This window comes from Mercenaria mercenaria, chromosome 8 (assembly GCF_021730395.1).
Source record: "Mercenaria mercenaria strain notata chromosome 8, MADL_Memer_1, whole genome shotgun sequence".
Taxonomy (NCBI): Eukaryota; Metazoa; Mollusca; class Bivalvia; order Venerida; family Veneridae; genus Mercenaria; species Mercenaria mercenaria.
The window spans coordinates 45,958,581-45,971,313 of NC_069368.1; positions in this window are offsets into that span (position 1 = coordinate 45,958,581).

The following is a 12,733-nucleotide window of genomic DNA, read 5'->3' on the forward strand; positions in this document are numbered from 1 at the left end:
GTACTGCTGTAAGTATTCTAAGCTTAGAAATTTGTTTGAATAAATGCAGATAACACGAAAATATAACTTACGTTAGAAATAATATGTTTTAAAGCTACATCAACTAGAAAGATAATCTTATTCAATATTATTTTATAAGAAATTACAACAAAAAGCAAGATATAAGCCATTTTAAACATCTCTGTTGCCATGGTTACTTTAAACTTTAAGAAAAACAGGGTACCATGTATAGTGCTTGGTATTTTGCTAATAATATTACCCAAATATTCCATGTTAGTCATTAACAAAATGGCACTGAAGCCGTCGAAAACCCCTATTTTTATACATAGTTGTTTAAAAATGAGAGAAAATGCGTTACCATGGAAACATGAGGCCCGCGACATATACATTTTAAGCTAATATTAGAAAGCTAATGTGCATACTAGTAAAATTATAGATTATGCTGACTTCTACGGATATCAATGAAACTAAAATACACTGAAAAGTGTTAAATATCCGTATTTTCCTTCTTCTTTCAATATGAAATACCTTTGGAGGGTCATGCTCTTCAAACCTGGATAAAAATTGAACTTGAAGGGACAGAGACAAACGAAACTGAGATTTTAGCAGTTAAAACTTCATATTACACGAAATACAAAACGTTGCTGCGGTTCAACTAATTTGAATTTACCCTTGTAACAAGGTAACCTACCTCCTTAACTGCCCGCCGTTGCATGATTGAAATACTGTTGGAAAACGGCGTTAAACCCAAAACAAACAAACAGAAGACATATATTTCAAATTGCAAATACATGTACTTTGAATTTCATCACCCTGAATATATATCAGTACACATATACCTTAAAACCACTCTCTTATTTTATGTAATTTGCAATCAAACTTCAAACTTAACAAAATAAATAATGCTTTTTTTGTGACATAGCTATGATCAACGTATAAATATAAAAATAACATAACAACACAAATTTATTACAGCTGAGGTACTTTAAAATCACAGAGATAAAAATCATACAACATTCATATTAACCCTAAGAAAGCTCCTGTTAGTATGCATTATGTATGATGTCTTGCTCACAACTGATTAATGTGGGTGATAATATGCAATGTCACTACAGGTCTATCCAGATTTATATCCATGTGTCCCTATTGTCCCATCTTCCATGAATTCAATACATCAGGAGTGAAGACACTACAAACTTGTCTGCCGGAGAAACACAAATCTGTTACTAACCTTCAGTCATTTGCGAAGTATTATAATAAGTTGTTTTACCTAAAGTGTTTGGATATCAACAGAATATATTTGATCGATGGTTTAACTAATGCATAACCATAACAGATATCCATCTTTTTCCCCTAATATATATCAAATTATTATTATTATTATATATAAAATTTAGTTTAATTTATACCAGCGTATGACCTGTAGTTCCTCCTTCTCCTCTTATTTCACTACCTAATATAATATATCATAGACAAACCCATAACATCTCTTGGTCACATCAGTATTTGTAGGGCACAGTCAAATTCATGGTACCTCACATTTTTTGGAAATATTACATTTGGAGTTAGTAGGTATATACACCTATACGCCTACAGTTAATTGATAAGTAGTATGTATCTTAAATTAACTGAGTATGTTTTTCCCAAAAATATCACAGAATATGTACTAACAATATAAGCGAATACTGTCATCAATATGTCAAAATCTGCAGTGAAAACATGTCTCTTTAAAAACATAACTTTATGGGCTTCCTTAAATTACCATTATGTGGATACATGTATATGAAATTTCTAGCCCCAACCAACCATTGTAACCCTTCTAAATCTTCAATAATCGAAAACTGAAGAATAAACATTCAACATAAAAGCCTGTTTAACATACACCCACATTTACAATACATCCCTGGATTAAACAATTCATGTTATAATTTCTTTAAAATGTTTTTTCTACTTTAACATGATCCTCTTCTATGGTCCAAAACAATTTACTCTGATTTGTATCCCTGAAACTCAATGAAATGTCTATTCTTCCACTCCTGCTGAGAAAAGAAATACCATGGCCCAATACTTGCATAGATGAAAGTTTAAATATCATAAGTCAAGCAAACACGTAACAAATTTAATATATACGTAATACTGCTGCCTTCCCAGCAAACACCAGTCCAGACAAACATACAATGTTTTTACCGCAATCACTTGTCACATCTGTTAAGTTTGGCAACGGGAATAGATAACTGGCACTATCTGCACGAGTCAAGCCCTTATCCGTTTTTTTTTAAATTCCTGAATAATTTCAGACCTCAGTTCAAAATCGCTGTAAACCCCAAACAAAGACAGTCTGGTAGATTTACTTACTATCAGCTGAATACAACAGCATGGTTTTCACGCATTTCCATTTGGCGAAGGTGGAAATTATTGGAGGCTCCTCGTATTCGTTGTGATCTAGTAGACCTAAGACCAGACACGTTTGACGCAGTCTCTGACAGATTTAAACTTGAGTGATGAGAACTAACACGACTGATGTTGCCATTCTATGATGATGGATTGGTTGAGGGTGGCTGTCCAAGGTCAGTTCGCTGTATAACTGGAGCTGGACCTAGACCACAGAAGAAACATAGAAATTAATATAAAAAGCTATGGGGCTTATAGATACAGAGATAATGATACTTACTGCAAATGTTTTTACTGGATTTAATAAAGAGATAATGATTGCAAATGTTTTAATTTTGGTTATCATTAAGCATAATGAAATGAATCTGAAAACTTGTCAAGTCATTGCATAACAAGATGAGAAATTTCACCAAAACACTAAAAAAGTTTAGCTAAAATGTAGAATCATTAAAGAACTGATAATTTTGAGAATACGTTTAAGTAGTACTATAAACTAAATCTGAAAACTATTTGAGCCGTGCCATGGGAAAACCAACATAGTAGGTTTGCGACCAGCATGGATCCAGACCAGCCTGCGCATCCGCGCAGTCTGGTCAGGCTCCATGCTGTTCGCTTTTAAAGCCTATTGGAATTGGAGAAACTGTTAGCGAACAGCATGGATCCTGACCAGACTGCGCGGATGCGCAGGCTGGTCTGGATCCATGCTGGTCGCACACCCACTATGTTGGTTTTCTCATGGCACGGCTCATTTAGTTAAATTCTGGAGCAGTTACCTGATACTACAGACAGCCCTGGCTAAAATGAGAGAATAAATTCCGAAGGTGGACAACAAATCAACAGTTCCATTAGAAGTTAATGTAAGTAGATTTCGGAAGATGCAGAATATAACGAAAACATTTCTTTGTGACGTAACTTTTTGCATGTAAAGGTGAACATTTATATGTAGCCTATTAAAATAACAGATTGCTTAAACAGTAAAACTTTAGCAGAATTTTTCATAACGTATGTCACTACATAATCTTTACATAAGTAAAAAAGAAACGCTGTGAATATATAAAACATATACAAATATAGATTTTGATGAACACTTTGGAGCGACTAACATATACAAACATTTTTTTAAAAAAGTTACATCAGTATAAATTGAGGTAGTTCAATAATTCAGTGAATTAATTATGCAGCACCTGTTCGGTTTTAAAGTATAAATTACTGAATTATAAATAAACATCACATAAAACTTAAGCTCTTTTAAGAAATATGATACATTAAATAACTGCTAAGAATAAATGTAACAGACTGGTTTAGACAAAACTGTATTTTTAAACATACGCTTAGCCTCTATTATGAGAAATGTAGAATTAGACAAAATAAGAAAAAGCTAGGTATTGCATACAACCTTTTGTAATAAACATTTCCCTGGAAGGTGACTATTATATCATGGTGAATGTAGTTCCAGTATGCATATGTGACTATGACCAAAACAATACATGTATTTTAACCTTTACCCTGCTAAGTTTCTAAAATGGACTGGTCCATCATTCAGATTGGGCAATTCCACTTATTATTCAAAGGGGTGTTCACTGAAAATTTACTGACTGAATAGCGAACAGTGCAGACCATGATCAGCCGATCTTGGTCTGAACTGGCCGCAAAAGCAAAATAACTTACCGCCAGCAGGCTAAAAATGAAATAACAGAATATCATTCTTATATAAAGCTTAAGAACATACTTGTTATGATAATGTGAAAATTATAATAAATATTTATATGGCTACTGTATGTGAATTAAAGAAAAATGATAAAAGTCTTATACAAATGTATTTAATTTATCTAATAAAACATAACTTTGTATAGAAAGCAGAATGTGTTGTGATACAGAAATATACAACAATAAAACAGGGTTAGTATGACACTAGTTACTGGCTCTGCCAACTCTAATGGCCTTTCCACCAAGGTATGGGGGTACTCTTGTACCTGTACAATATACAGAGCACGAACTAGTCACTCCTGTCATACATTCTACTACACAATCATTACTACTAAATTCGATGGTTACATACAACAAAATTAAAGGCCTCAGCCAATTACTTCAAAATATTCGTTTTTGTTCGTTGTGGGTTTAACATCAGTTTTCAACAGTATTTCAGTTATGTAGCGGTGGGCATTAAACCTAACCAGTGTTCCTGGAGTCTGTACCAGTACAAACCTGTTCTCCACGGACTAGACTGAAAGCAGGTTCGACAGACAATCATGGCAGGATCTTCCAAAGTGTGATGTCAATGCATAAAACAAAGAGAACAGACAGAGAAAATGTTAAATATTATTTTTTTAAAACTGTGTAACATTTGATTTTAAATCTTACAAACCTGTGTAAAAAATTTTTAAAAATCTTACAAAACTGTGTAACAAATTTTTAAAAATCTTACCAAAAAAAAAAAAACAACAAACAATGTGAGATTAAAAATCAGTATGTTGAAGGCCCAATATTTTCTACATGAAATCCAACTGATTCGCTTAATAATATTGTGTGCGCACTTGAAAATAATTTGGCCAGACCAGCATCAAAAATCCACAAAATACCACAAGAGGGTTGGCAAAACTAGCATTATATCAGTAATATTGCATTGCATTTTTAATTATGAGTGACTACTATTTTCTGCAAATACTTAATAAAAAACAATATCCGTGATTTTCACGTTATAAAAATTGGTGCTACCGACGACTAACATTTTTAGCGGATTAATATAGTTTTCCGTGTGTCATTCGCCTTGGTCACATGACAAATATTTACTACGGGATAAAAGTAGTTCAACGCGTAGACAAAAATCAATACATTTATAAAATTTACAAGTGTATCCGATCAAAACCACATTTTCATTTATTTAAAAATTAATTAGTGTTCACATTTACTGCATATCTAAAATAAATTGCATCGGTCTGTTTACCCTCAGATCTTTTAATTCCATGTAAGTATTGAACCAGTTTTTCGGCGCATTTATGGAGAAAGGTAGCGCTGAACCGGAACCATGTGTTCTTGGTTTTGGTCACGTGATAAATATTTACGTCGTAAAGTAGTACAACTCGTAGACAAAGTTCTTTACAAGACTTTTACAAATGAACGCTACGCTTTCCTCTTTGATTTTGTCTGACGGAACAGGTGGAGAACTCTATGATTAGTAGCTCTTAAATCCCACCAGGACTGAGCTATTATGATTTCTGTCTTCTGGCCTGTTTCGTCGGGGGCTTAGGGGTGTTTCCCTTGTTGCTCTGTCTTCTGCAAAGGCATTGAGTACATGCGTTTTAGGTTCTTATGGATTGCATTTTTATATATATATATATTCTTATGGATTGCATTTTTATATATATATATACAAGAGCATTTTGTGTTTTACATTACATGTCTTCTGTTGCCTTTACGTATGTTAGGGTTTCACCTGGCGGGGATTACTTTTATTTACACTGTCTTGTTACTTTGGAATATGGTGGGGGTAAGAGTGAGGTTAGGTGCACCATAAACCGGTTTAAACCCCCCAATGGTGGTTTTGCCACTGACCGTTCAAAGGCGTTGCCCCACTGTGTTCCTGTATTTGTTTGTTTTGTCATTGTGTGTTCATTGCGCACGCGCGCGCGCGCGTGTGTGTGGGTGTGTTGTTCGTGTGTGCCTTTGGAGAGGCTGCGTTTTTGGAACGTGGCTTTCCCTGTTGGATATTCTTCCTTGTTTTTATAATCCCTGTCATATTTTTCATTTACAAATCATAAGTGTTCACATTTATTGCATATGCTGAATAAATGGTAACGATCTGTTAACTCAGACCTTTGGATTTCATAGAAGTACTGGACTACTTTTTAGCGTATGTATGGAGAAAAGCAGTAACGGCATTTTTAACTACAATTTTACCAATGTCGGTATACGTAGTTTGGCGACTTTGGGAAGGTTTCGCTTCCCAAAAACGGAATTCCGTTCAGGGACACCTAGCAATATCACGTAACAGTGAGAGAAATACCATCGTTATGATAATCAATATAGCGCACACGTATCTGGGAAACAGTAACAAAATGACAGATAGAATTCTGGGTAAAGAAATTGTGTATTTAACGGCGAATCTTCTAATATACGATCTTGCATGCGATGTAAATCATCGTTAGGGTATTTTCAACAGCTTATAGACAAACTGTCAGGGAATGTGACACCACTGATTATACATGGATTTTAAAGTAATTTTAATGTTTATAAATACATGTATTTCAAAGTGCTTACATTGAGGATGTAGACCGCCCCGGTAGCCTAGTGGTAGAGCGCCCGCTTCGAGAGCGGGAGGTCGTGGGTTCGATCCCTGGCCGCGTCAAACCAAAAACGTAAAACATAGTACTAGTAGCTTCCTCGCTTGGCGCTCAGCATTAGGAGGATAGTGCTAGGACTGGTCAGCCCGGTGTCAGTATAATGTGACTGGGTGGGATATCATGTCACTTGTCTACGACGCGATATTCCAGTGAGGCAGCACTATAAAGTTGGGCATTGTGCTCACTGCTACAAGTAGACACCGTCAATTATATGACTGAAAAGTTATTGGCAAAGACGTTAAACCCGAACACATACACACATACACATACATTCAGGATGGATAGGATGTGATAAACAATTTTGGACGTATGGTATCAAGGCAGAAATGCCGTTAGCGACCATGATAAACAACACACATATCTTATGCCAGGAAATATGACAACACTCATTGTACATGTTATTTATCAGGTATTTATATTGTCTTTCAGACGCATTTAGGCCCAAACTCATATCTTGGGGATGAACAGGGTATATTATTCAATCTTCTTCTTTAGGTCTTCTTGCAGAAGGCCGTTCGGAACACTTTTGAACAGAACACAGACCCTCTTTTAGGTAATGTGACACCGCTTGTTACACCTCATTTGAAAGATATAAAGATATTTATACTGTTTTTCAAATACATTAATGCTCAAGTTCTTATCTTGGAAATGTAATACGTAGATTATTCAATCTTCTACCGTAAGTATTAAGAGAGGAATGCCGTTTGAAGCATTTTGAACATTCCATAGACACTTCTTTCAGGGCATGTGACACCACTTGCCATACATCATTTTAAAGGTATAAGTATCTCCTTTAAAATGCGTTTACGCTCAAAGTGCTTTTGTGGGGATAAATTAGGCATATCATTAAATCTTCCACAGTAAGCTCTTAAAAGTTAGGCTCTTGGTGCTCTGACTTCAGACAAGTTGTTGAGTACATTGCTGTATTTATACCTTAGATTTACCATATGTTTATGCTTAACTTAATATGATCTGGTAATTTTTCACTAATGTGAGACTTTCTTAGCGGGAAATGATTTTATTTACATTGTGTTGTCTAACTTGTTGAAAATACGGTAAGTGCGAGGTTGGCTAGCCCTAAACGCGTTTAAACCCCCAGTTTCCATTATATAGGTTACGACCGTTCCAAGGCGGTGACCCTATTTCCAACTTTGTGTTGCGTATGTTGTCTTGTTTGTTGTTAGCGTTTCTTTCCTCTTTCTCCTCATTCCCCCTACGATCGCGTCCCCTTTCTCCTTGCTTTTGCGCTCTCTTGCTTTGCATCCCCTCCTCTTTTACTATGAATAAGTTATCGTGTCCACCTTAATTTTGGCTGCGGGAATCCTAAGGCGGTGCCCAATTGTTGTTTTTTTTTCCCTGCTTATGTGTGTGCGTTCGTGTGCTTGTGTGTCTGTGTGTCTTGGGCGATGCCGTACAGTTTTGTTACATCTTACTTGTTTGTTTATCTATGTAAGTTAGTTATTTGGGTGTATATGTGTGTGTCTTTTGTACATGAGGGTCTTCCTGTGATTATTAAGGAACGTAGCATTCCCTTTTGAATATTCATCCTTGTTCCACTTTCCCCTTAACCTCGCCTCCGTCTCTTTCTACCCCCTATTCCCCCTTTTCTACATTTTGCATAAATCAATATGTACTTGTTGGATATTTGAAGCAACCAGTCTATAATGTTTTTCCGTTACGGATTCTTTTTGTTGTGGGCCTACTTTGCAAGTACGTGGCTCTTAGGCTGTGTTTGTGGTGCTCTGTGCTTCCGAGAAATCTGCCCTTGCCTATTATTTTTTATTGGAGAACTGTCTTTGAAATGCATTAAAGCTCAGGTTCTTATTTTGGAATGAATAAGGTAGATCATGCAATCCTCTACCGTTAGAATTATGAAGAAAAAGCCGTTCAATGCATTTTGAATATCCTACAGATCCTAAGGAATGTGACACCATTTTTCATAAATCATCTTGAAGGTATTTACATTTTCTTTCAAACGCATTTACGCTGAAATTCCTGTCTTGAGTATGAAAAGGAATCTTGTACCATAGTCATTCTTTGAAAAAACGTCGTTCGGAGCATTTTGAGCAGTCGACAGACCCTCTTCCAGGGAATGTGACACCGTTTGTCATACACCATTTTAACAGATATTTATTTTGTCTTGCAGACTAGACGCATTGAGGCTCATGTGCATATCTTGCGGGTGAATTAGGTACATCATGTTTATCTTTCACCTTAAGTCTTCTTGGAGAAAGCCGTTTTGAACACTTTTAAACATCCCACAGACCCTTTTTCAGGGAATGTGACACAAACTACATTATATCATTTAGAAGTATTTATATTGTCTTTCAGATGCATTCAGACTATCTTTTCTATCTTTGGAATGAATAGCGTAGATTTTTAAGTATTGAGGAAGGAAGGCCGTTCTGAGTACATTTAACAGTCCACAGATATTTTCTCAGGGAATGTGACATCATTTGCCATACATAATTTTAAATGCATTTATATCTCCTTTCAAATGCATTAAGGTCTAAGTGCGATCTTGGGTATGGTATGGTAGATCATTCAGTCTTCTATGTTACGTCTTCTGGGAGATCGTCGGTGGTAGCACTTTTGAAGATCGGACAGACCCTCCTTCAGGGAATGTGACACCACTTACCATACATCATTTTAGAGGTATCTACATTGTCTTTCGATCGAATTTAGGCTCATGTTTTGGGGATAAAATGGGTATTTCATTCAATCTTTCGGCTTAAGTCTTGTCTTTTTGGCAAACGCCGTTTGGAGTGCTATTGAACAGCATACAGACCATCTTTCATGAAATATGACGACACTTGTTATACATCATTTTAAAGGTGCTAATTCTGTCTTTCAAATGTATTAAGTACAGGTTCCTGTGTATGGGATGAAAACGTTAGATCTTTCAATATAAACACTTTTAACATGATGTACAATAAGTGGTGCCATATTCCCTGGCATAAGATGTGTCTGTTGTTTATCATGGTCGCTAACGGCATTTTTTCTCTTGATACCATACGTATAAAATTTTGTTTATTACACCATATCCATCCTCAAAGTACGCACTTTGAATTACATACATTTGAAATAAATTTAAATATATAACAAATGGTGTCACATTCCCTGACACTTTTTCTGTAAGCTGTTGAAAATATCCTATCGCATGCAAGACCGTATATTAGAAAATTCGCCGTTAAATACCCAATTTATTTACCCAGAATTCTTACTGTGGGTAGCCATTTTGTTATGGTGTGCCAGCTACATGTGCGCGCTATTGATGCCCACGTAACTCGTTCTATATTTATCAATGTTTACAAAATAAAGCGTTGCAACGGTTTATAAAAAAGCATGAGAAAAACTGCGAAAACTCGAATGTTCCCGTAATTCTGGAAATTAGAAACTGATCAACCTTTAATTTTCATGTAAATATATAAAACCATGACGGACTTTTGCTTTCCGGTGATAAATTATTCTAAAAATTACAAATCACAATGTGTGGATTATTCGCTTTAAAGGAATCTCGATAATGTATACATCATTGGAAAGGAAACATTAAACGCTTTCTATGTATGTATTTCTTTATTTTATCCGTCACTGTATTTTGACGTGATTCTTGCCCAACGGATTTCGTTGGGCATTACATACGCAAAGAAGAAAACTTTGCCACTACAGTTTGAACCTTTTTTGGTTTGTACTCGGAGAGGGATATCGACCATATAACGATATTCAACTCTTGAGTACAACAAGTTAAAGCATAGCAAAAGTTCCTTCTAGGGCACATCTATATAAATATATAATGATCATCTTGTAAAATTTTGGTTGCAATGTCTGTTTTTTAAATATTGGTCATCAGTGTGTGGAACCCTATGACTTGAAGCAATAATAAGACTGTTCTACCTTATTGACATTCCGTACCTGCCGTTAAAGCGCCCCGTGGGCATTACATTTTGCACCAAGGGTTGTATATTTCTGCACCAAAATACAAAAAAATATCTAAAATTTTTAAAAAGATGTATGTTGTTTTCTATTGCCTGAAAAAAATGTCAAGTCCGCTATTTCCGCCGTAACTATTTCCGCCGTAACCTATTAAATCCAACAACAAAGTAAATCCGTTACCACTTTTAGTTGAGTAAATACGGCAATTAAGAAACACTGGCACATTGACCCGATTTAAACTCTTAAACTCAGTCCAAAAATGTCCACGTGTTATTTGAAAATCGTACATGCGTGTAGAATTTTTGAGAAGTTCATAGAGATGAAAGCAGACTATGACAGTAGCGGACTACTAGTGGAGATTTTACGGAACTTGTTGGTTTTTTTTCTAACAAGTAAAATGGATATTATACGGAAGTATTTGATTTTAATCAGTTACTTTTTGCCCGACTTCTTGGAAGTAAAATGTTCACCCTTCAAAGCTGTCATTATTTTTTTGCTAGATATATTATGGGTTCCTAATGTACTAGTGATTTGATGTGCTAATAGGGGATGAAAAGCCCCGAGACGGTAACGTCCGTATATAGTTATTCGTCTTTGTTGTCTGGATATACTGAGTCAATTTTTTCGATGTTTTCCGGTTCCGGTTTATGTACAAAACGCAGACTGGTTGTCTGCAAGAACATCCGAGCACCCCGAATCAGTCACAGAAATTCGTAAACCGCACCAACATGATTTTTTTTTCGTAATGAAAACTGTACATGCAACTGAAAAACACTTTTGAAACAGTAAGGAAGTGTAAAGGCTGTCAAGTTTCTACGTGGATTGCAAACAAACAAACAAAAAATCCTAAAGCCAGTGCGAGAACGCGGTGAATGACGTCACCGTCACGGCTTCCCATAAATTTTGCAAAGTATGATATTCGCTGTAAAAGGTATGATGGCACTAAATGTAAACTTTACTGTTTAGAGCGAAGTTTCATTTTCTTTTGAGTGTTGATTATTTCTTCGTAAGTAGATATATAAAAGATAAATCCCCATGCTAGGCAGTGCCTTAATTCATATTAGTCTACGACCTCGCACACAACTAACCTAGTGGTCATTGATCAAGTAACTCATGGCTGTAATTTAGAAGTATCTGTACTAAATCTCGTGAATGTGACATCCCGGCATTAGATTCATGAATTTGTTGCGCACAATGAGAAGGTCGCAATGGGGTTTGTTTTCTCATATTAAACATGCATTCGAAGGTAACGATGTATGTTAACCTTTGTGACAAATGAGATGTTTGGCCTGTTTCAACAACTCCACTTTTCCATCCTCGGGTTTAGTAATGTGTAATCCGCAGATCGCGTTCAGCCAGAGAGTTGCCTCAATTAGGAAAGAATAATTTTAACGTCAGAGGTTATTTCTAAGGTCACGGAGTTTGATTGGCCAGCTTGTAATGACAACAGCTTTCGAGGTCACTTGCTCAGTCAAGTGAGACTTACAGATTCTAAGTGTTCCTTAGAGAAGGAACAATTATTTATATAGTTTCTGGACAGCATGAAACTTCTGACTGTCACAGATCAGTATTTGATGCCTTTTTTTATTTTTCCCAACAGTAAAATGCAGATACGGGTAAGGCTTAGAGGGATGACAACTATAAAATATCGGATCATAAAATAAGTCATTCCGATAAGCCAAATGAGTAAGGCTAAATGGTAGCTTGCTTCCTAGCAGGCTCAACAAACGGTACTGTCACAAATCTGACGCGATTGTAGGAAATATTGAGGGCAATATCTCCACTCGCGGTAACACTCGAAAAGCCAAAATAGTGGAGGAAATTTCTGATGAAAGTTTCATCACTGCCGACGCTTTACTGTAGGATTAAATCTACGCCCTAGAATAAGGACGTAAGTGTTTGTTTTGTCCTTTTATGAACTGAACATTTTTGAAACTATGTACATGCAATTGTTGCAGTATGGATTATAACTTAAAGTGGAAATGTAGATATTTCCAATTCATAGCCACAGAAAATAAACAAAGTACAATGTAAAGGAAACACTCTTGAGGCAATATAAGCAAGAATTA